Genomic DNA, 23,194 nt, shown 5'->3' with positions numbered 1-23,194 from the left:
TCAATAGCAAAAAACAAATAGCCCAATTAGAAAGTGGGCAAAGAACTTGAATAGACATTTCTCCCAATAAGACATACAAATGCCTAACAAGTGTGTGAAAGATACTCAATATCATGAATCACCAGAGAAATGTGAATCAAAACCACAATGAGATATCACCTCATATCTATCAGAATGGGTATTATAAAACAAACAACCAAAACCAACTGTAACAAAACCCTAAAAGGTAACATGTATTGGTAAGGATGTGGAGAATCTGTAACTCTTATATACTGTTGGTGACAATGTAAAATAGTGTAGCCACTATGGAAAATAGCATGCAAGTGTCTCAAAAATTACAACCAGAATGACTATGTCATCCAGCAATCCCTTCTGGGCATTTATCCAAAAGCATTGAAATCAGGATCTTGAAAAGATATCTGTGCTCCCATGTTCATTGCATCATTATTTACAATAACCAAGATATGAAAACAACCTAAATGTCCATTGACAGGTGAAGGACAAAGAAAATGTGGTCTATACATACAATGGAATATTACTCAGCCTTTTAAAAGAAGCCAATTCTGTGCTAGTCAACAACATGGATGAACCTGGAGAACATTATGCTAAACGAAATAACCTGGTCACAGAAGGACATAAGTAGCACAACCAAAGTCAATCAAGTACATGATTCTACTCTGAGTAACTTTGGAGCCTAAGCTTTTCATCTTTCCTGAAAGGACATCATAGGTTTGCGTTCTCAGTTCTTCATGGCTGGCTAATTACCTGTGTCCTCCCGAAGTCAAAATGAAGATGCCTTTGAAATTGGTCCTTTCTCCAGATATCGGCCATTAAACAGCCCCTCACCATTTCTTCCTGGATAGAAATGGATACAGAAAGGTCAATCGCATCCTGTCTAGTTATGGAATAGTTACTCCGTAGCAAACAAAGATTCGGGTATGTATTTGTGATGTAACTAATACCATGTGGATCCCAAATGCAACTTCTAGAAAGAAAAAGATTTGCCTGAGACAAATGGAATCATCTACTATAAAATCTGCTACTGATTTGATTTCCTTTGAAGTTAAATATAATCCACCAATTACAGACATGATCTGATATGAAGGTAAAGGCATAGTTTTTACTCCAATGCTTCTCACTAGAATTGTGGATGGTTCCTAGCCATGGAGAACTACGTCAACCCCAAGGTTTTATTTTCTCCTTTATTCTACCTGTTTGTCCTTTGCACTTCTGTCTACATTTATGTTTTGCCATTTTCCCACATGTGTATACCTTTAAAAGTGTTAGAAAGAAATGATTCTAGAGATTTGTGTATGAACTGTCTGCCTTTCCATACAATGAGATGGTTTGTTTCCTATCTTTAACAAAGCCCTTAGGATATAATAGCTTCACCATGCCTTAGCACTTACTTCTCTCAAATATAAAACAAATTTAAATTTTAAGTACTCACTGTGAGGAGGATTCAATAAGTAAATATACAGAAAGGGTGTGGCATAGTGCCTGATACATAGTAAGCACTAAATACATGTTGGCTACTGTTATTTATATTATTATTAACTTGTAGAGGGACTGACTTCCTCACAAAGTATCACCAAGATGTCAACTAAGAAACAAAATCCACATTTAGAGATTTTTAGGATTGGTATGGAAGATCTGAGATAGTTAATAGTAACTAACATGTATTGACCACATTACACTATGTACACCAGATAATCTCATTTAATTTTTACTATAACTCTGCAAGTAACCAAAATATATTTTAGAGAAATTAAGTAATTTGCCTAAAATCCCCCTTTGGTAGGAATTCAGCATGGATTTATAGCCTGGTCCATCAAATATGTATTCTTATATGCTCAATGTAACGAAGCAATAATGCCTCCAGTGCCTCATACACTAATGGCTATAATTTCTCAAAGTTTTTCCCTGTGCCATAACCATGAAAATGAGAAGATGCTCATTTTAACCATGTGCCACAATGGCTAAAATGAGAGGTTATCCAGTCAGTGGTTCCAGTATTTTGTATTTAATGAATTAATAAAATAAAATAAATGGGGACTAAACATAAGGTAGTTTCTCAATTATTCCTTTAAATGGAATACATTCAGTTTAGGGAAGAAAATCACTATATTGCTATTGCTTTTTTCTTTTGCTAAGAATTAATAAATCAAATAATAGGCCCAGGAAGTAGAATTTGGGATTCTTGACTCCTGGGACTAATTTTTAATAGCATTTTAAATATTAAAATATACTTCACATAACATAAAATTCACCATTTTGAAGTGTACATTTCAGGGGTGTTCAGTTTATTCCTTGTTTTGCAACCATCATCACTATCTGCCATTACTATCCTCAATCATCATCGTATTAGCAGTTAGTTCCATCTCCTTGCAGCCATTAATCTTTCTGTCTCTATAAACTTGTCCTTGGGCAAATCTTTTATCTCTGCATAAGATGACTGCTCAGATATGTGATTTGTTTTTTTATTCTTTGATGTCAAAATCAAACTGCCTGCCCCAAGCTTCAACTTGGTGTGTGGTTCTAGTGGTATATGTAATATGTGTGACAGAAGGCATGCTAGAGAGTATAAATCTCTTAAGAGAGCTCATCAAAGTTAGCAAATGCTGCAATTAAATGGACTTTAATATGAAGAATATACTACATATTTTCTGCATATGAAGAAATATACTACATACTTTCTGCATTTCTACTGTCTACATTCATTACCAACTTTAGGTTTTCCTCATAGTCTCCCTTCTTTCATTAATTTGGTACTTACTTACGTAGCATACCAAATTACATATATTTGGAACTTAATTTGAAGACTGCCAATGTTTTCAATAATCAAATCAAAATAGTATTATGAAGGGTAATCTTATTTTTTTGAAAGTTACATCTAATTGTAGGTTCCCAAACTCTGATCCAAATACGTGCTCTATTTAGTTGCTCCATTCTCCTCCGTACACTCATGCACTTTGTCCACTTCTTAGGAAATTTTAATTGCAAATAGAGATTCAAATGTATTATTGTGTCATTGTGACCCATCTGTGTCCATGTCTCTGAGTGGACTATGAGCTACTTGAGGGCAAGGACCTTGTCTATACCTTTGATGTTCCAGCACAGTCCCTGGTTCATGGTATAAAGTTTATGGGATGCTGTTGAAGAAACGGGACTTCAACACATAAACAAACACATGTAACAAAATGTACAATAATTAATGTACATTTAATTATATTACGCAATATTCAACTATAGTATCACATATAGGTGAGATAGTTTTATGTAGATCACTACATTCCAAATATTAGATATTTTAAAAATTCAAAATGACGTGTTTTAAACGCCATAGGATATTATGTATCTCGCTTTTACGTAGCATTATTTTGTAATAACCTGTAAAGTAGTTATTGCACACACTCCCTATTAATCGGGTATTCACCACGGTGTAACTACAAGATGGAGGAACACCGAATGGGAAAATGTGGAGATTGAAGTCAGGTGAACAAATCTGCATTTGGGTTGACTAACACTACCTGAATGCCTTTGGCCATTTCCAAACCTGAATATTCTGGGGTGTGCATATATTTAATGCCATGCTCAGCGAATTGGTTTAAGGACGGAGCTAACCTAGCCTAAGGGCCCGGCATTTAGCAGGCCCTTCATGAATCTTGGCGGACGCCTCACCCCTCAGGTTTGAATTTATTTTTACACAATATGAGTCTTTTCTAATCGCGGAAACCTACCCTGACATCCAGTTTGTCAATTCAGAGACTCGCGATAAGGCCGCAGAGGTACAACAGGTCCAACCTAAGCAACTTTTCTAACTGAAGGGTGGCTAAACCCGCAGGAGGCGCGGGGCCGACCTCCAGTATCCCAGAATTCCTCGCGCCGCCCCTCTCTCTCTTCCCCCGCGTCTCTATGGTAGAGCGCGCTCGGCGGCGGCGGCGGCGGTATCCGTGGTGAGGCGAGTGGATCCAACTTTCCTGCTGGCCTGAGGGGGTTGGGGCGCTGAGGGTCGCGATGTCCGAGAAGAAGCAGCCAGTAGACTTGGGTCTCCTGGAGGAGGACGACGAGTTCGAGGAGTTCCCTGCGGAAGGTGAGCGGCGGGGCCTCGGCCTCTGGGCCTCGCGGACGGTGACTCAGGCTTCGGGTTGGAGGAAGCGCGGCAGCGAGGGCCGGGCCTAGAGGCGCCCGCGGGAAGTTTGGACCCTGCGGCCGGCGCTGGAGGCCCCGCGAGTGCGACTCCCCGTGCACCCGGCTCCGGGCTCGGCGCGTCCCGGTGGGCTCGCCGGGGAAGCTGAATGCCTTCTGCTTCCTCATTGGGAGGAGCCATGGTGACCTTGGGCCCCCGCGCCGGTGTCCGGGATGGTTGGTCCTTCTCGGCAGCCGGCTACCTCGTTCGTGACCCCACCTCTTTCCCCTTTATCTTCTTTGGTTGAGCAGCCCTCCTTTGCCTTTACACCTCCCACTCCCAGAGTTGTTTCTGGTTAGGCCAGTGCTGCTGACTTTTGGGACGTTACAGATGAAGTCTGAATGAATGTTAGGTAGGATTGGGGGGAGGGGGGGCAGGTGTTAGTGCTTAATACACGTTATTGTGTTACTCGTGTTCCTCACTCATCTTTGATTACTTTGAACTAATCTAAGTTTAAGGATTTTTTTAGGGCCCTAAAATTCTATATTTTTATTAGTTTCATGTTTACCTAGACTCTAATTTCACAAATCTAGCCAGAAGGTACTGATATTTACAGTTTTTCAGAGAGACACTGAAGCTTGGAACAGTTGAGAAACTTCCCGGGGTCGCATAACTGGCAAGAATTGGTGGACAGCTGGCCCCTTTGACACCAGCGTTCTTAAACCCTTTAGCTGTTTATTTGGTAGATTTGGTTCTGTCTGTCTGTCTGTTAGATCGTTGTGGCTACTTAGATTTTTTCCCCCCAAATTATTTACTTTATTGGCTAAATGTTATAGTTAGGATAGGTATTTGTCTCATAAGAAAAGGAAGTTACTGTTGGGTAGTCTTTCTGAAGGTAGTAGAAAGAATTGTGGATAATGGTGTACAAACTTGTTACATTAAGCCATTATTTGCGTCACTAAAATTGTCCTAAGTTATACCCATCGTCATTCTATTAAATCATAAAACCACACAGCTGGAACACTTGTTCTTTGTGTATATATAGTGCACTCAGTTGTTGTTTTTTAATGGAAGAAGAAAGACATTAGTGTGCAGACTACACAAAAATTCATAGACTAGCCCGAGCACATTTCTTTTCAATTCTGGGATTCATTATACGTTTTGGGGATTGTTTGTCTTCTGTTTTGATAGTCGCTTTATCGTCAGACATGTTTTCTTTACCTCACTTTCAAGTTGGTTTATAATCCTCCAGTTTTGAACTATGCAGTAGAAAACTGGCTTATTGAGGGCAGGATCCCATTTCTAACTTAAATTTCATATTTTGAAATAGCATTTATTCATTGTTTATCATATACAAGGTGCAGTATTAGGTACTTTATTTAAATTAGTCTAATTATCACCACAGTCCTGAAGCTCAGAGATTTAAAAAGCTTGCCATTAAGTGGTTAGTGAAACCAAGCTTTAATCTTAACATTTTTCAAAGTGCCTGGTACTTTTTAGATGGTCAATAAATGCTTGTTGAATGAATGAATCTGTATTTAAAATAAGTAGCTGAAAATTGACTCCTTAAAAAGGATCTAAAGATAATTGTGTACCTGATGATATACATGATTTTTCTCAGCAACTTTCATCTTACCAGCTTTTGCAGAATATGTACTAGTAGTTTGTTCCTGTTCTATGTTTATGTTGTGAGCAGCAATTTGTTCAAAATGTTTGTAGTTACATAGTAAAAAATCTCATTAAAGATAAAAGGAAAAGCAAAGAATATTTTTTTGTGAAGAAAAAGGCCTTCACAATAGACTGGTTTATTAGTATTAAGTAATTCACCATTTATTGGTCACCTTACAGAATATTTGTGGTCTTCAGGTTTGAATGTGTAGAACCTACTTCATTCAGGAAACTTTCCATTTAGAATGACAAAAAACATTTGAAATTACTTTGTTTTGTTCAGATTTCTGTATGTTTCTTCTTTGGTTTATAATTCAGTTTTTCTTACATGTTAATTTGAGTTAGTAAGATTTTGCTGAATACAAAATTAGCTTAGGAGGTGAAACCAAATATTTACTAAGAAAAACTCCAATATGTAACAAAACTAAGTATCCGTCCAGAATTTATATATACATATGTATATTATTTTGTGTGTGTTTATATTTTTTAAATACACACAGAGGACTATATTATATATAACATTTCTTCTACTTGATTTTTATATTTTATTTCTTAGGCACGTGTTTACACATTAATGTAAAACTTTACCTTATGCTTTTAAATAGTTGTGCACTACTAGTCCCTTGTATGCATATTAAGTAATCTATTTAGCTTTTGTGTTTATCAGATAAACTCTTAGAGAAGAATTTGCTAGATCAAATTGACAGGTGCATTTATATTTTTTAATATAATTTTTTACTTTTAAATAATTGCAAACTTAGAGAGTAATTGAAAGTGCATTCTTCTTTCCCCTAAACCCATGGTTGGCAAACTGTGGCTCACGAGCCACATGCGGCTCTTTGGCCCCTTGAGTGTGGCTCTTCCTAAGCCTTAGGAGTACCCTAATTAAGTTAATAACAATGTACCTACCTATATAGTTTAAGTTTAAAAAATTTGCCTCTCAAAAGAAATTTCAATCGTTGTACTGTTGATATTTGGCTCTGTTGACTAATGAGTTTGCCGACCACTGCTCTAAAGCATTTGAGAGTAAGTTGCCAACCTGATGCCCATCACCCTTGTGTATTCTAATTTGAATTTCCTAAAAAGACATTATCACAGTACAACCATCAAACTTGGAAATTAATACACTAATACATTACTATCATCCACAAATCATCTTTAGGTTTCTCTAATTGTCTCAAAAATGTCTTGATTTAGAATCATGGATCACTACATTCAGTTGTCAGGTCTCTTTAGTCTTCTTCAGTCTAGAGTAGTTCTCAGTTTGTCTTCAACTTTCGTGATTTTGACACTTTTGAAGATTATAGGCCAGTTATTTTATAGCATGTACCTTAACTTTGACTTGTTTCATATGTCCACATGATTAGATTCAGGTTCTGCACATTGTCAGGAATATCAAAGTCATGATGCTGTGTTCTTATTGCATCTTGTCAGGGAGAACATGATTTTCATTTGTTCCATTACTGATGATGTTCATTTTTATCACTTTATTAAGGTAGTGTCTGAGAGAGTTTTCCATTGTTAGATTACTAATTTTCCCTTCATAATTAACTGGCATTTTGTGAAGAGGGATTTTGAAACCATGTAAATACAGTATTCCATTCATCATCAAACTTTCAGTTTGTTCATTTGCTTATTTATATCAGTACAGATTCATGGATTCTCAGTCAGTGGGTTACAATTTATTACTATTATTTACTTTCATCCTCAAATTGTCCCATATTTGAACATTGGGAAGCCCTTCAAGCTATCTTTGACCTTTTGACATGTCACCATCAATCTTTGTGTAATACTTACAATACCTTCTAGCATAACAAGGTATTCCAAGCTAATCTTGTACTTTCCCTGCTCCAGTCCTGGAATCAGCTGTTTCTCCAAGGCACATTCCTTATATTGGAGAATGATATTTAGAAGGCAATATCTTAACTCCAGTTATGCTAATTGCTTTTGGGACCATCTCAGTAGAAGGAACTAGGAAGTATACAAATGTGTGTATACATATATACACTTTTACATCTATATTGTATGTGTTTGTGTAAAATTATGATTTCACACAGAGATCTCCAATATCTGTTTGTCACAGGGTTTATTCTCACAGGGTGTTTTTTTTCCCCCTTTCCATATTCATAATACCTTTCCCAACAGTGAGATACCTGGCTTTCATTATCATAAATACATTGTCTATTTGGTCATCCTCCTCCCTAACCAATCTTTGTTGTCCCCTGAACATAGAGGTTCCCTCCTCATGCCACTTGGGTATCAACATTCTATGTCAGGCCACCCTCTCCCCTCCTCACTCCAGTATTGGATGACTTCTTCACCCAGTTCAGGCTCTGACATAACAACCATGCAGTGCTACTCCTCCACAGGAATGCTACTCCTCCAAGCTCTGCTTGGGCTCTGACACCTCATCAGGACCAGGTACATTTTGAAATTTGATGTATATTTTCAAATTGCCTTTGAGAAGTATTACAGTAATTAACAGTCCCATCTACAGTTCACCTTTTTCCTCATTAGGTTGCCTATCTATAATAATAAAAGCATAATATGCTAATTAGACCAGACAGCCGAACAACCTTCTGGACGAAGCTGTGGCTGCATGGGCCAAGCCCCTTGCACGAATTTCATGCATCGGGCTTCTAGTACTCCATGTTAAACATTTTAGGCATTGCAAACCTAATGGATGAAAAATATTGCATCATTTTGATTTGGATTGATTTCTTGTGTGAGATTGACCATTATGTTTTTCATTGAACTGTACCTTCTTAATTCTCAGTTTCTTTATATATAACTAGCGGTTTGTGCACTGGTGAGGTCCCTCAGCCTGGCCTGCAGAGATGGGGCCGAAACTGGCTCTCTGACATCCCCTGAGGGGTCCCAGATTGTGAGAGGGCGGTTCTCAGGTGACACACTCCAGAATCGGGCTCCCTCCTCTCTGGTTCCGACTGCGTCACCCAAGAACCGCTGCTGCCAAGTGACCCCAGCTCGGCAGCTGCTGCATTAAGCATCTGCCCCCTGGTGGTCAGTGTGCGTCATAGCTACTGACCAGTCAGCTGGTTGCTTAGACTTTTATATATATAGACTAGAGGCCCAGTGCACAAAAATTTGTGCACTCGGGAGGGTCCCTCAGCCTGGCCTGTGCCCTCTCGCAGTCTGGGACCCCTTGGGGAATGACCACCTGCTGGCTTAGGCCCACTCCCCGGGGGATTGGGCCTAAGCTGGCAGTCAGACATCCCTCTGGCAGCCCGGGAGCCCTCAGGGGATGTCCACTTGCTAGCGGGGAGCAGGCCTAGCTGCAGTCAGACATCCTTAGCGCTGCTGAGGAGGCAGGAGAGGCTCCCACCACCACCGCTGTGCTGGCATCTGGCAGCCTGGCTTGTGGCTGAGCAGAGCTCTCCCTGTGGGAGCACACTGACCACCAGGGGGCAGCTCCTGCATTGAGCGTCTGCCCCCTGGTGGTCAGTGTGTGTCATAGTGACCAGTGATTCCCAGTCGCTCTGCTGTTAGGATCAATTTGCATATTACCCTTTTATTATATAGGATTTTTGGGTAATAATTAGAGTCATATAAGGATTACATGGTTGTATTAGTCTGCTTGAGCTGCCATAACAAAATTCCATATTCTGAGTGGCTTAAACAACAGAAATGTATTTTGTCACTTTTCTAGAGCCTGCAAAGTCCAAGATCAAGATATTAGCCTATCCATTTCCTGCTCAGTGCTTTCATTCTGGCTTTCAGACTATGGCCTTCTCACTATGCCCTTACAAGGTGAAGACAGAGCAAGCTCTCTGGTGTTTTTGTGTTGTTGTTTTTTTCTATAATGCCACTAATAGTTTTCATCATGAGGACTCCACACTCATGACTTCATAGGATCCTTATTACTTCCAAAAGGCCTCATCTTCAAATACCATCAAATTAGGGGTTAGGGCTTCAACATAAGAATCTTGGGGTTTGGGGAACACAGGCATTCAGTCCATAACAATAATACGTGTAAGTGCATATCATAGAGTTTGGCATAAAGTTGGTATTCAGTGAATATTAGAGCCCTTTCTCTTCTCCCCCCAATCTGTTTAGGGCTTTGGATTTTGGATGATGTTTGATATTTAATTTACTTAGAATTTGAACTATTTTTGACAAATATTTTATTTGTAATTTTAGGTATATACGCAATTAGCTTGTTGAGTTTATGGGTTATTTGATAATTTATTTTCTAGTATTAAAATTTTAAAATTAAAAAATATTGTTAATTTTTTCCAAAAGTACTTTTTAAGTTAGTGTGGTTATTTATATAAAATATTTTAATACATAGAACATAGCATACATTTGTTTAAGGATGTAAACAGATGGACAATAGGTATAAAAAACAGGGGAGTGAAAACCCCCCAAATCAAGATATTGGTGTTTGGAGGGGATGGTGAGATGGTGACCAGGATATTATGCAGTAAAAACTGCTTAGAAAAATTATTTGATTAGCTCTTTCACTGATTCTATGGAATGAACAAGCAGTACTAGTAAGCAATCCTGATTTACATGACTCATTGAAAGATATGGACTGTGGAAACATTTAGGGCAGGGGTCCTCAAACTTTTTAAACAGGGGGCCAGTTCACTGTCCCTCAGACCGTTGGAGGGCTGGACTATAGTTTTAAAAAAAACTATGAACAAATTCCTATGCACACTGCACATACCTTATTTTGAAGTAAAAAAAACAAAACGGGAACAAATACAATATTTGTATTTGCATGTGGCCCGCGGGCCGTAGTTTGAGGACCCCTGATTTAGGGGAAAATGAAAGTTTTAAATGAAAGTTATATTTTTCTTCTGAGATACTAAAAATTCACCAAATAACATTACCTCCCCAGTTTTGTGTTCTGTTGTATGTGTAATGCTTGGTAGGAATGGTGTTGTCTTTGTTCTGGAACATGTTCCTTTTATCTCTATCATCCTTCAAGTTCCCTGGCAGTGATTAGCATATAATGAATTACTTATTCATTGAATATATATATTTGTTGCGTGCTTCCTGTAAATCTGGCACTGAGTAGTGCAGAGAGAGAATGCTACTAACTGACATTTTTCAATACTGTTTTAGATACACAGCTGCCTTATGGTTTTATATTTGGGACTCAGGAAAAGACCAAGGTTACAGTTAACTAGAGGCTGCACTTAGCCAAATTTGATTCCTTAGGTAGATATTTGTCTTTGGACTTAATGATATAAATATCATTGGAGATGATGGATCAATAGTTTTCATACCAAGCTTGAGCCTTTCAGTATTTTGCAGGTGCTTATCTGGAATGTGGGTCTCCAAATCCTTTCCTCCCCACCTTCAATTAAACCAGAGTAGCTTTGCATTTGACTGTCTTTATCTGTTGGGCTTCTGATTAGGAGGTCCTTTGGTTTCCTTTCAATTGCTGCTGCTGGGGGAGTGGGGAGGGTGATTAATCAATTGATAAGTGCAACAGCAGTTGAAAAGGGGGAATGATTTCTAGTTGTGTACAACCTGAGATAGCAACATTTGAACAGAGTTTTCAAAATATAGAAATGTAGGAAAGGGGTTTCCAAAAGAAGGGCAAAGAAGTAGATGCTTGGAGGTGGAAAATCAGTGTGTAAATTTTGGCTATGAAATAGTGGTTGCAAAGCAGGTAGTTTGGGGCCTAACATGGAAGGCTTCAGCCAAATGACCAGTTTTGACTTTATCCTTAGGTAGGTGGGATGTGGATTTTTTTTGTTTGATATGTGTGTGTTTTCCTTCAGATAGGCAGTTTGGGGAAAGTCAACCCAGAAAAATTAATTTGAAGAGATAGAAAGAAAGAGATAGAGTCAAGGACGCTAATTAGCAATAGCTTAGGTGAAGAGTAAGGGCCTGAAATAGATTATTATTAGGAAAGAAGTGAGGAGAGTGATGGAAGAATAACAAGGGAGCTTTGGCAACTAGTTTGATAATGGAGTGTTGGTAGTAAGACGAAATCAAGTTTGTGATTTTGCACTTGGCATGTCTAATGTATGACAGATGGTGGAGTTCACATTGGATACCCTTGATTCAGTAGTATGGAGGATCAGAATGAGGAAAATGATGAGTATAGGACATAAGGACTTGGGAAAGATGAGAGTAATGGCTTTGGAGAATTTTTTAAGAGAGAATTCAAAATCATCGATTAACAAAGGTAACCAAAGTCAACATGACTTCGTAGTGGAATCATTCTGCCATATATATATTTTAAAAAATTATTTATGAAAAGAATTGTTTGAATTTCCTTTTGTTAAAATATAAGAACAATTGTAAATGGTTATGTAAGTTATTTTGAGCTTCTTTTCAGACTCCTGGCAACAAATAACTAAAAAAGGTCACTGGTAGTCTGGTGCCAACATCATTTATTACTTGCTTTAGGTTGCTGATCTGAAGTTGCTTATTGACATTTTTGGTCCTTGTTAGAGAAAATATAGTAGTGCAGTGATGCTATTGATTTCTGAGCCACTGAATATAGACATTATTCTATATGTATAGAATAATAGGGTATAGATATTTTTGTATCACAATAACCTACAAAAGTGACATTTAAAAAAAAGTTTTAACTTATTTTATACAGCTTAAACAGAAACACATGTAAGTTTATCTCTGACTAGATTTAGTGTGGCTCATCATATTCATGAGCATAATGATGCTATTTGCAAGTATTGCTGTTCTCTTTTACACTCATCTGTGATTGTGAGTGTACAATTTACAACTTTTTCGAACTTCATCTGTCTCATATTTTTCTTTATACATGCACATTTTTTTTATTTGAAGAAACTTTGTTGGAGATTAGTTTGTTTATATTCAGAGTAGCTTTGCTCTTATGGAATGAATGATAATTTGATGCTCCTGAAAACTGGAATATTGCATCCCTATTTGGTATAAATTGAATTTCCTCTTTACTTTTCTCCAAAATGGTAACCTTCATACTCAAGGTATTTTGGAATGTATGTTGGAGGGTGGGGAGAATAAGTAATCTTAAGGACAGAGAGAGAAAAATCTTTTCCCTCTTTAATGTCAAGGTGATACTTAGATAAAGTATATGGGATCTTTGATAGCTCAGATTTTTGAAATTTAAAGCTAGTCACAGATGTAATTCTCACTGACAAATGTGAACAAAGCCATATTTGGGGGCAAAGTCCTAAATAATTTGAATTGCTAGAAACTTATGTATTAGGCATCTGTTACTGGTTATTTCTAACTCTGACTTCTTAAAATATGATAATTTTTTTACCAGTACACATCTGGAGGCCTGCACACTGAAGTCAACACAGATGTCGTTATTTAAACGATTAATCACAATCCTGGCAATGCATTTAGTGTTGAAGATAACATGTATGCTTTATAACTCATCCACATGTTGAAGGAAGGTATTAGCTATGAATCTGGTATCCTCGTTTGATTTTATTGTTTTAACCTTTTAAAAAGGTATTTCTGGGTTTAAGGCTTTAAAATGAAGTGATTAAATCAAATTGCATGAATCTCAGTGTTATGTTATAATTAAAAATTAAAACACAATTCAGTCAGAGATATATTGCAAGAGATGTCAGCCAAATCCTAGAGATTACAATAGTCACAGCTTATTTATGTTACATGTTCACTTAGTGGAGTTTACATATATTATAACTTACATATACTGTAACATATATGCATATGGAGAATTTGTAAGTTTTGAAAATAATATTTAAGGCTCTTATACCCTGTCACTTAAACTTCTTACTTAATATAGTTTAATATATTCCTAGTTAATAAAGAAAATATTGAAAGTTTTTACCTAAAATAGATTATAGATTATGGTTTGTCACTGTGAACACTAAGTTTCTTAATGGTACTTTTGTTAAATAATTTAAAATACTTAAGTTGTAGTTCAAACAGTTAATTATTGTTCTGAATTCTTCATCTGTGATGGATGGAAGGATAGCATGGCATGGGGCTTCTGTGCATCTTACTCCTAGGATAAGACATTAAGGTTAAAAAGTATATTCAGATTTATGTGATGATTAATGAATTTAACTAGCTTTTCCATTTTTGTATACTCGAGTATCATAATTATGAAATACTGCATAATTATACCAAAGAAATATGCAACTATTGTCAAGTCTTTGTGTGTGTGTGTGTGCTCTACCTAAAATCTTGCTCATAATACTGTTTTCCCCTCTTTCATAAGGCATTTTCTTTTTTGGGGGGGACTTTATTTCTATCTTCTTTTTTTTCCTTTCTTGCCATTAAAGTAGCATTAGGTGGTTGTTAAAGGAGGGAAGAGATGCTTTATCCTTATGCATTAAATGATCATCAGAATTCAACTCAATAAACTAAAAATTATACTATTGAAATTAAAAAAAAAAAAGACTGTTCAAACCAGTATCTCTGTATTATGTTAAGAATTTTTACTTTTTCTAGCCTTTTTAGAATTAAGGATTGGGGCTCCTACAAAAAAGTTACGAAATACTTATGTTTCTGTCACTCTGAAGCAGTTGGGTACAAATTAAGTATTTTTTTTAGTCTCTCAAAGTTAAAAGAATTGAAGCTAGCTTGAAGACACTTGAATGTATCAACTAATAACAGTATTGAAATTAATATTTTTAATCAAGTCATAATTAGATTAAAAGTTCCTGGGGGTAGGGGAGCTGTGTCTTTATTGTTCTGGAAAGGGTAGGTTTACAAGGTTAGCAGAGATATGTGAAAAAAATATTCTTATTATTTTATATTTCTAACTTGAATCTTTTGACACATTACCATTTCCTTTTTAGAGACCAGTGTAGATGGAAACCATGTAGTGAACAATTTAGGAAGCTGGTTAGTTAGAAGTTGTTCAGGCTGATGTGAGGTTTGGTGTCTTACAACCTTGACACAATTCATTTGTGACTTGAGTTATATCACCCCCTTTACTCAAGAACATATTATCCAGTATTAATGAATTCAGATTATTTTGTGGAACATTAAACTTCATTAGATAGCTTTATAAAGACTCGTTAAAATATCAGTAAAACAAATATTTAATTTGACAATTTCTATTTCTAGACTTATCCCAAATATATTTAGAGTCTAGGATTTGATATCATGAAATAATGGTAGAAAAAGTTACTAAATATTTTCTTGTAAGGCAGTCTTCACTTTCTCTATTTTTGGGTAGTAGTAATGGTGGTGGTTTTCAAACAAAGAGGGGTATAATGTACACTGATCTCTAAGGCTTTTTTCTGTCTCCAAAATTCTGTAATTTTAACCAGTCCTCAGTCTTAACCATTTTATAAAACTTGAAGTCTAAAGCCAAAAACCTTGCTACATTGCAGTTTATTGAAATTGTTTTATGTGACATTTTTACATGGAAGTCCTTAATGTCATTAAAATAAAACAAAATAAGAAACAAAAAATCCTAAATTGTCCATTAATACTATTAGGTAGCTCCAGAGCTCTAGATTATAGTAACTGGAGGGAATGTGGAATAATAATATTAGTTATTGTTCACTTGCTGTAAAAGGGATAATGGATTTAGTTGTTTCATTACAAGTTCAACATATAGGAATGTAAGTTTCTATAAAAGATACGTTTGAGATTATTTGAAGTGTTTTATTCAGTTTTAAAATTTAAAATTATTTAGTTGATTTTTAATGATATAGTATTACAGAGAATTATATCTGTTGTTTGAAATGAGGCTTCTTTGGTTTATCTTAGGATACACCTCATATTACCTTTTCTTAATGTTCCTCTCTTGTATACTTAATATTGCAATTTCTGCCCCATTTATTTTTACCCTATAATAGTTCACTTCTTTCATATTGAGATGTCTGTTTTTTAGAACAAAAAAAGGAAAGTTTATATATAATATTATAATATATAATTATAATGTACATAGTAAACAGTTTATTACTTATTGCAATGGCACTATGAGAGTAACAGTACTCTTTAGTCCCTATACCTAATGATTAACTTAGGCTTAACTAAGAAACTTTTCTAGTCTATAAAAGTGCAGAAATGTTATTCTTTCAGTTTATCTTTAGCTTTGGGAATGGCTATATCTATTAAATTGGTTTATAGTAGCTGTCTTATCACTCTTCCTTAGACTGAGGAAAATCCTGAATATGATTTCCTTTTCTTTAACTTCTTAATCTACTCTTCATTAAAAATATAGTTAATTTCACACAATAAAATTTTTCAGTTCAAGTTTTAAGGTACTTCTACAAGAAAGGAGAAAATGTAAGAATATATTTAGCTCAGCCAACTTAATTTTGAGATGTAATTAGTACTTACTATTATTGAGTATTACTATTATTAAGGACCTCAGAGAATAGGAATTCAATTTAGGTAATTGCAATATTCCCTCTTTGAGAACAATATTACTAGGAGATATAAAAAATATATGCAAGTGAAAATTCACATTTTTTATTGAGAATTTTTACTAATGAATATATATTCACTGCCCTATCCCATGGTTGGCAAACGGCGGCTCTTTGGCCCCTTGAGTGTGGCTCTTCCTAAGCCTTAGGAGTACCCTAATTAAGTTAATAACAATGTACCTACCTATATAGTTTAAGTTTAAAAAATTTGGCTCTCAAAAGAAATTTCAATCGTACTGTTGATATTTGGCTCTGTTGACTAATGAGTTTGCCGACCACTGCTCTATACAATGATTAAAGTTAGCCATACATTTGACTGTATGTTGTTGCTTCTTAGCAACCTGAAACAAATTGCCTCAGGGAAATTTTTTCATCTTTTTTTAGGCACTGTGGCCTTAAAAGATAGTTTCCACATGGTCTCTCTTAGGGGATCATTGAATGAAGTGATCACATTTCTCAGAAGCAGTCCTAAGTATAATTGAGAATTTTACATAACATTTATAATACATGATATTGTTGATATCTTCTATCTTTAATTATGTACTCTTGGCTTTACTGAAACCATCACTAGCCTCTGTTTTCTTCTTATTGACAACTCGGGAAGGGAACTTAAGAAGTATAGTTTCTAAGTGGAACTATAGCATTTTATTAAATTTCTACTATGTGCCCAACACCTAGCTGTAGGCATTAGAATTACAAATTTAATAAAATGCCATTCCTATCTGAAGGTGTTGAATAGTATCCACAGGAATAGCGGTGGTTGTTTTAGGCATCTGTGGTGGGTGGATGGGTATATACTGTGTAAGACTGGAGAGGAGGGAACAGAAAGAGGGCCACAGTAATAGTCCATGAAGGGAAAAATTACTCCTCAATTAACATAGTGGCAGTAAGAATAGGGAGGGGGAGACTAAACTCTGGAGATAGTTGGGAGTTGGAAAGGATAATGACTTCGATAGTTGAAGGAGAAAGAGTAGGTAAGATGCCTCCCATGATTCTGCTTTGGGCGACCAGGTAAATGGAGATACTTACTTCTATTCTTAAATCATAACAAAGACATATCACATTTTAAAATTTTTTTGATACATAATGTAACAAATAAAATACTTATAGTATGTGTCATTGCTGAATAATTTTAAATCTAAATGTGCATTATAAGATAAGCCTAACTCATGTTTTGTTATTTAATTATTTTTCTTTTAGGTTTAAATATTCTTAGCCATGTTTTTAATAGGTATCTACTAAGATGAAGCTAATGGCTAGGACATATTTAAGAGAGAATGTAACTCATAATTACTGATTTTGAAGGGGAGGGGTTCAAACAAAAATTTACAAGATCTGATTTAGAGTTCTGTTGTGTGTTTCACAACTGTTTGTTGTACATATGCTAGGTACTGTTTGAATTTAAGAATACAGAGATAAAATAGAGTTGTTACTCTTGAGCTCAGACACTCATGATTGTACAGTATGTAAGTGCTGTGATAGAGATACACACAAAAGAAGGGATCTAATCTCTAAAGGTAAGGAGGAGGAGAAGGGAATATGGAAGGCTTCCAGAGGTAATTTCCAAACCGATTTTTAAAAAACTATTTTCTGACATTTTAATTTGGAAACTTTCAACCCTGAAAAAAAGTTTAAAACAGAGGGGAAGTGGGGCGTGGTGGTGGTGAATTGGGTAAAGGGGTCAGAAGGTATAGACTTCCAGTTATAAAATAAATGTCATGAGGCTATCATATACAGCAGTGATGACTCTAGTCAGTAATGCTGTACTGCATATTTGAAAGGTGCTAAGAGAGTAAATCTTAAAAGTCTTCACAAGAAAAAAAATGTAACTGTATAGTGATGATATTAACTAGTCTTGTGATCATAAATATAAAATCATTGTGTTGTATACCTAAAACTAATATAACGTTATATGTTAATTATACCTCATTTAAAAAAAGAGGTATAATGTTTATTTTATTTCTCTCATGTATAGTATATATGATATATATCAAATATATATTTTGAGAACCATTTGTAAGTAAATTGTCGACAAAGTAACACTTAACTCTTAAATATTTCAGTGTACATGTCTTAAAGAATAAAGACATTCTCCTCTAAAACAATTTTACAATCAAATTTAAGAAAATATTTGGTCTACTTTTTATTATCTGTGCATGAGTTACCTTTTTAATGTTTAGCAGTTTTGAATTTCAGGCTGATATCTTCCTGTTACTCAACTTACCTTAGTGTTGTTAGTGCTATGTTTTGAAAGATTGTGAAATAGACCTTAAAAGTTAGCCCAAGGAGAAATCAGGCAAGTAAATATCCTCCTGAAATTAAAATAAATATTCATGGCAAATATAATTTGTATATTAACTTTTAGATTATCTGCAAATTCAAAAATTGAGTGGACATATATGACAGCATAAATTGAGATTTAAAGAGGAAGATTACCATTTCTCATAGTAGTATATATGGTATTAGATGTTTTGAATTGTTAGAGTTTTCAGGGCAAAGTTTCTGAAGTTCTTGTATTTATGGAAATAATATATGAGAACTATTTAGACAGCATCTGTTTCTGTTTTCAGATTGGACTGGTTTAGATGAAGATGAAGATGCACATGTCTGGGAGGATAATTGGGATGATGACAATGTAGAGGATGACTTCTCCAATCAGTTACGGTAAACTTTAAGCCAGATTTTTATATAACTTAGTATTAATTGTAAGCACAGAATATGTCATCTACATATGATAATTGAGCTCTTGAAAGATAATTAATCTTTGAAATATGTTTTTGGATTTTGAAAAGTAAGACATTTTGCCTTCATTTCTTGTGTTTCTAAATATGAATACTTTGGGTAAGTGCCTAGAACTTTGTTCTTTCTAGGCTCTTGGCAAAAGTGGTTAAATAGAAGCATATTTACTGTTTTTTATCCTTGTGGGTTTAATTCTGTTGAAGTTAATTTTCTGCCAATATTGAATAACTCAGTAGAAATTAGAATCGTAGAGTGCTAGAACCCACCTTTCCTTCTGGCTATCACCATACTGTTGTCTGAGTCTGTATAGTCATTCATGCTTAATCTCTTCACAATTTTTCACCCAGCTCCCCAACCTCTCTCCCATCTGACAGTTGTCAGTCTGATTTTGTTTGTTAAATTATTTTGTTGATTAGATTCTACATATAAGTGAGATTATAAGGTATTTGTCTTTCTCGGACTGATTTCACTTAGCATAATAATTTCCAGATTTATCCAAACTGTCACAAAAGGAATGATTTTCTTTTCTTTTTTTTTTTTTTTTATAGCCAAGTAGTATTCCAATGTGTAAATGTACCGTAGTTGTTTTATCCATTCATCTGCTGATGGATACTTTAGCTGTTTCCAGATCTTGGCTATTGTAAATAATGCTTCAATGAGTATAGAGGTGCATTTATTCTTTTGAATTAGTGTTTCGGGTTTCTTTGGATATATTCTCAGAAGTGGGATCACTGGGTCAAAAGGTTCCATTTTTAATTTTTTGAGGAAACTCCATTCTGTTTTCCACAGTGGCTTCACCAGTCTACTACATTCCCAACACATGCCTGAGATTCCCGTTTTCTCCATATCCTGGCCAGTAATTGTTTGTTGATTTATTGATGATAGCCATTTTGATAGGCATGAGATGATATTTCATTGTGGTTTTAATTTGCATCTCTATGATGATTAGTGACCTTGAGAGCATCTTTAAGTCAAATTTCTCCAAAGTCTCTTTTTTCTTTCATTAGCCAGAAAGTAGCACTTTTCTTTTAAAAATTAAATCAGGATATTATTGAGTGCTACGGATTTATTGGGAACTTTTAATAAATGTATTTATAATGGGATTTCTTGTCACTACTACATCTTGCCTTTTTACTGGTTTGAAAATAGAGCATTATCCATATGTTCTTTGTGGCTTGTTGTTTTCATAATACACCTCCACAGTGGTCTTATGTTCTCTGTTGTGTTTCTGCCTTTAGGTTTATGGATTTCCATAGTGTATAAATCTTGGTATCTTCATTAGTGAATAAGGTATTTCTCTTTATTTTCCTGTTTGAGTCATGAGTATTTTTCCCTACAAGGTTGTTCATATGTCACCAGTTCTATCAAATAGAACGTACTATAGTGATGGAAGTGTTCTGTAACCCATTCGTGTGATTAGTGAGCACATGAAATGTGGCTAGCGCAGCTAATGAACTACATTTAATGAACTAATTTTACTAAATTGCCACGTATGAATACTATATTGGACAGCATAGCCTCAGATAATATTTATATTTCTGCTTTTAAAAACTTGTCTCGATTAACAAGTCTCCAGCAAATATGCTCTTCCTAGTCTTTGTAAAATGCATTGGGGCCTTTAATGTGGTATTGTAAACCATGGTTAAAAAAAAAACCAGATCTGTCTTCAGCAACAACCTACCACAAATTTTCCATGTCTCTTTCTCTTTTAGTGTAATTACCTTTAGCAAGTAGAAGTAGAAAGAAAAAAGGATATCTGTGACTCCAAGTAACTGAAAGTCCTGTTTTTGCTGTTTCTGATATATTTGTTTCTCTGTATATCAGAAGTAGGTAGGATTATCAGATTTTCCTGACCCGGCATCACATTTTACATAAAAACTATGTTCTTGATTTACTGTGTCAGATATAGCCACTGTCATATAACAGTAGTTTTCTGGGATAGTAAGAGGAGTTCCCAAACCTATTAGTCTTAGTCTTCTTCTATTGTAAAAGGAATGCTGGTTTTGTTTGTTTGTTTGTTTCAAATAGTATGTATTCACTATGTGTGTCTCATTTCTTCTCTTTGCTGGATTTTTCCATTTAACAGGCTCTTGATATTAGTGTTTTTATATTGTTTTGTGTTTTGTGCTTAATGGCCTTGATTTCTTTTCCTTTTGATTTCTTATATATCCTAAATTTTAGCAAAGAAGTTTTCAAGTTCTCTAAGAATTTAGCTAATAGGGAAACATATCATTACTTCTTTTGTATTTGTAAATAATTTATAAATATAATTGGTTACCACCTCCTGTCAAGAAGTCAGATGGGTTTTTTGTTTTGTTTTGCCTTTGTTGTTAAAATAAGAGAAAGTAAATAATGTACATTAATTGTTGAAGGCATCAGAAAACTATTATTTAAGAAACTTTAAATTAATTTAATGTTAAATAGGAAACATATGAAGGATAGGCAATATAATTTTAAACTTCCTGGGTGGGAGGGCAAAAGAAACATTTTAATTAAATTTAGCAAAGGAAGGGGTAGAGTCAGAAACTTGTGCTGATCTTTATACCCCTACTCTAGCATTTTACTACTAGTCCATACTTCCCTCTACACCTGAGCAGAAGAAAGATGATTCATATGAATAATCTCTGGCCTTAATATTATTCATGGACTTTAGGTTAGTATTTATATTATAAGTAACTAAAATTTTTAAGAAATTGAACGAGTGTGAGGAAATGAATAATAAATATTATACATCATTCCCACCATGTGCTTTTTAAATTGTGTTTACTTTGGATAGTATGATAGTGGCTAAACTAAATTACACTTGAGGACAAAAGTCTTTGTCTTATTGGATGTAATGATGTAGGGCACATTAGTCATACTTTACATTTGTATTATGTTTTATCATGGATTGGCCCTCAAATAATTTTGTGGTGAACTATTATAAAATCAGAATTGTGGCAGGTAAGTTGCTGGTGATATTTGGAATGGTAGTTTAAATAGCTGAAATTCATTACAGAACTAAACTTTATTGTGCAAATGTTTTATATAAGGCTAATCAACTATTGCAGTTGACATTTTCAGAAACTTCAGGTTGAATAAATTATTTAAAATTATAAAAAGTGTCTTTTTAAACTGTGTATTTTTTCCAATATAATTTTTGAGATTTTTTATTCATATTTAAAATTAGGAAAGTAAAGTCTCATTTAATAGTTTATAACTTATTTATTATATTTATTTTGCCTACGTATAGCTAATGTAGAATAATGCTTACCCTTAAATTTGATTTATAATTTCTGTCTGCTTAGCTCAATAGATATATGTAAATATAGAAAGCAATCTGTTCATCTCTTATGTGTAAATAACAGTAATACCTATTGTGATGATTATGAAATCCCTAAGATTGATATCAATGTCTTGTGTTCTTAACTATATGGTTAATGATTCTTAAAATTTGTTTAAATATTTTTTATTATTAACCGGACATTTTATCGTATTTGGAAGATAGCAGTAAATTTCTTATATTTCTTCCATAAATAGATTATCAGAAAATTAAGGAATATGAAATACTAGTGGGAAATTAAAATTTTACTATCATTGTGTTGATTCACATCCAGTTTCTTGTATAGATTTATTTCTAGGGACTAAAGGAATTTGGTAGTATTTTTAATTGGTGCCTAAATTTAGCTCATTTTTAATTTATTGTATTATTTCTTAAAACCACCTGTTTCTTTAATCTGTCATAAAGAATGTCTAGTGATATTATATTTTTGTGTTTTATTTTAGAGCTGAACTAGAGAAACATGGTTATAAGATGGAGACCTCATAGTATCCAGAAGAAGTATTGAAGCAACCTAAAGTTGAACTATTTACTAAATTCTAAGTCACAGAATCCAGGATGAATAAACTTAAAAAATGTTTATTTCATTACTTGCTTGGCTTTATTTTTGCTTTTGTAACACAAAAAATAAATGTTTTGATCTAATTTTGGTTTGGTTCAGAAGTCTTGATTTTTGCCTAATAATTAACTTTCTCATAGTATTCATGATTTTCTCAGACTTGATTATATAGAGTAAAATTTCCTATTATGATTTTTTTGTTTTAATGTTAACTGAGGCTCAGAGAGGTTAAAATGAAATGAGGCTAGAATCCATATCCCCAATTCAGTAGTTAAACCACATCAATTAAATATTAGTCTTATTCATAAGGTATTTCTTTTAAGTTACTTTTAAACTTAATCTCATCTGTATTTTTAAAGCTTAGACAACATTCACATTTTTAAGATGATTCTTCAAAACCTGTGTTTTAAGATATTAATCATTTTAAATTGCTT

At 34.6% G+C, this 23,194-nt stretch overlaps 1 long non-coding RNA gene across 5 annotated transcripts; it reads left to right on the top strand.

Annotated features, from left to right (window-relative positions):
• The first annotated feature begins 4,044 nt into the window (after positions 1–4,044).
• LOC106696405 lies at positions 4,045–22,846 on the top strand. Of its 5 annotated transcripts, none has more exons than XR_002828280.1 (5): positions 4,183–4,541; positions 8,030–8,218; positions 18,714–18,807; positions 21,439–21,535; positions 22,648–22,846. It is a non-coding gene; the product is annotated as an uncharacterized LOC106696405 (long non-coding RNA). The 5 variants fall into 5 exon arrangements; XR_002828282.1 differs by having other exon boundaries at positions 4,260–4,276; XR_002828281.1 differs by having other exon boundaries at positions 4,311–4,331.
• Positions 22,847–23,194: the final 348 nt, after the last annotated feature.

This window comes from Myotis lucifugus, unplaced genomic scaffold (genome assembly GCF_000147115.1).
Source record: "Myotis lucifugus unplaced genomic scaffold, Myoluc2.0 scaffold_15, whole genome shotgun sequence".
In the NCBI taxonomy this organism is placed as follows: Eukaryota; Metazoa; Chordata; class Mammalia; order Chiroptera; family Vespertilionidae; genus Myotis; species Myotis lucifugus.
Note: the sequence above shows the minus strand (reverse complement) of the source record. Positions and strands in the feature narration are given on the sequence as shown.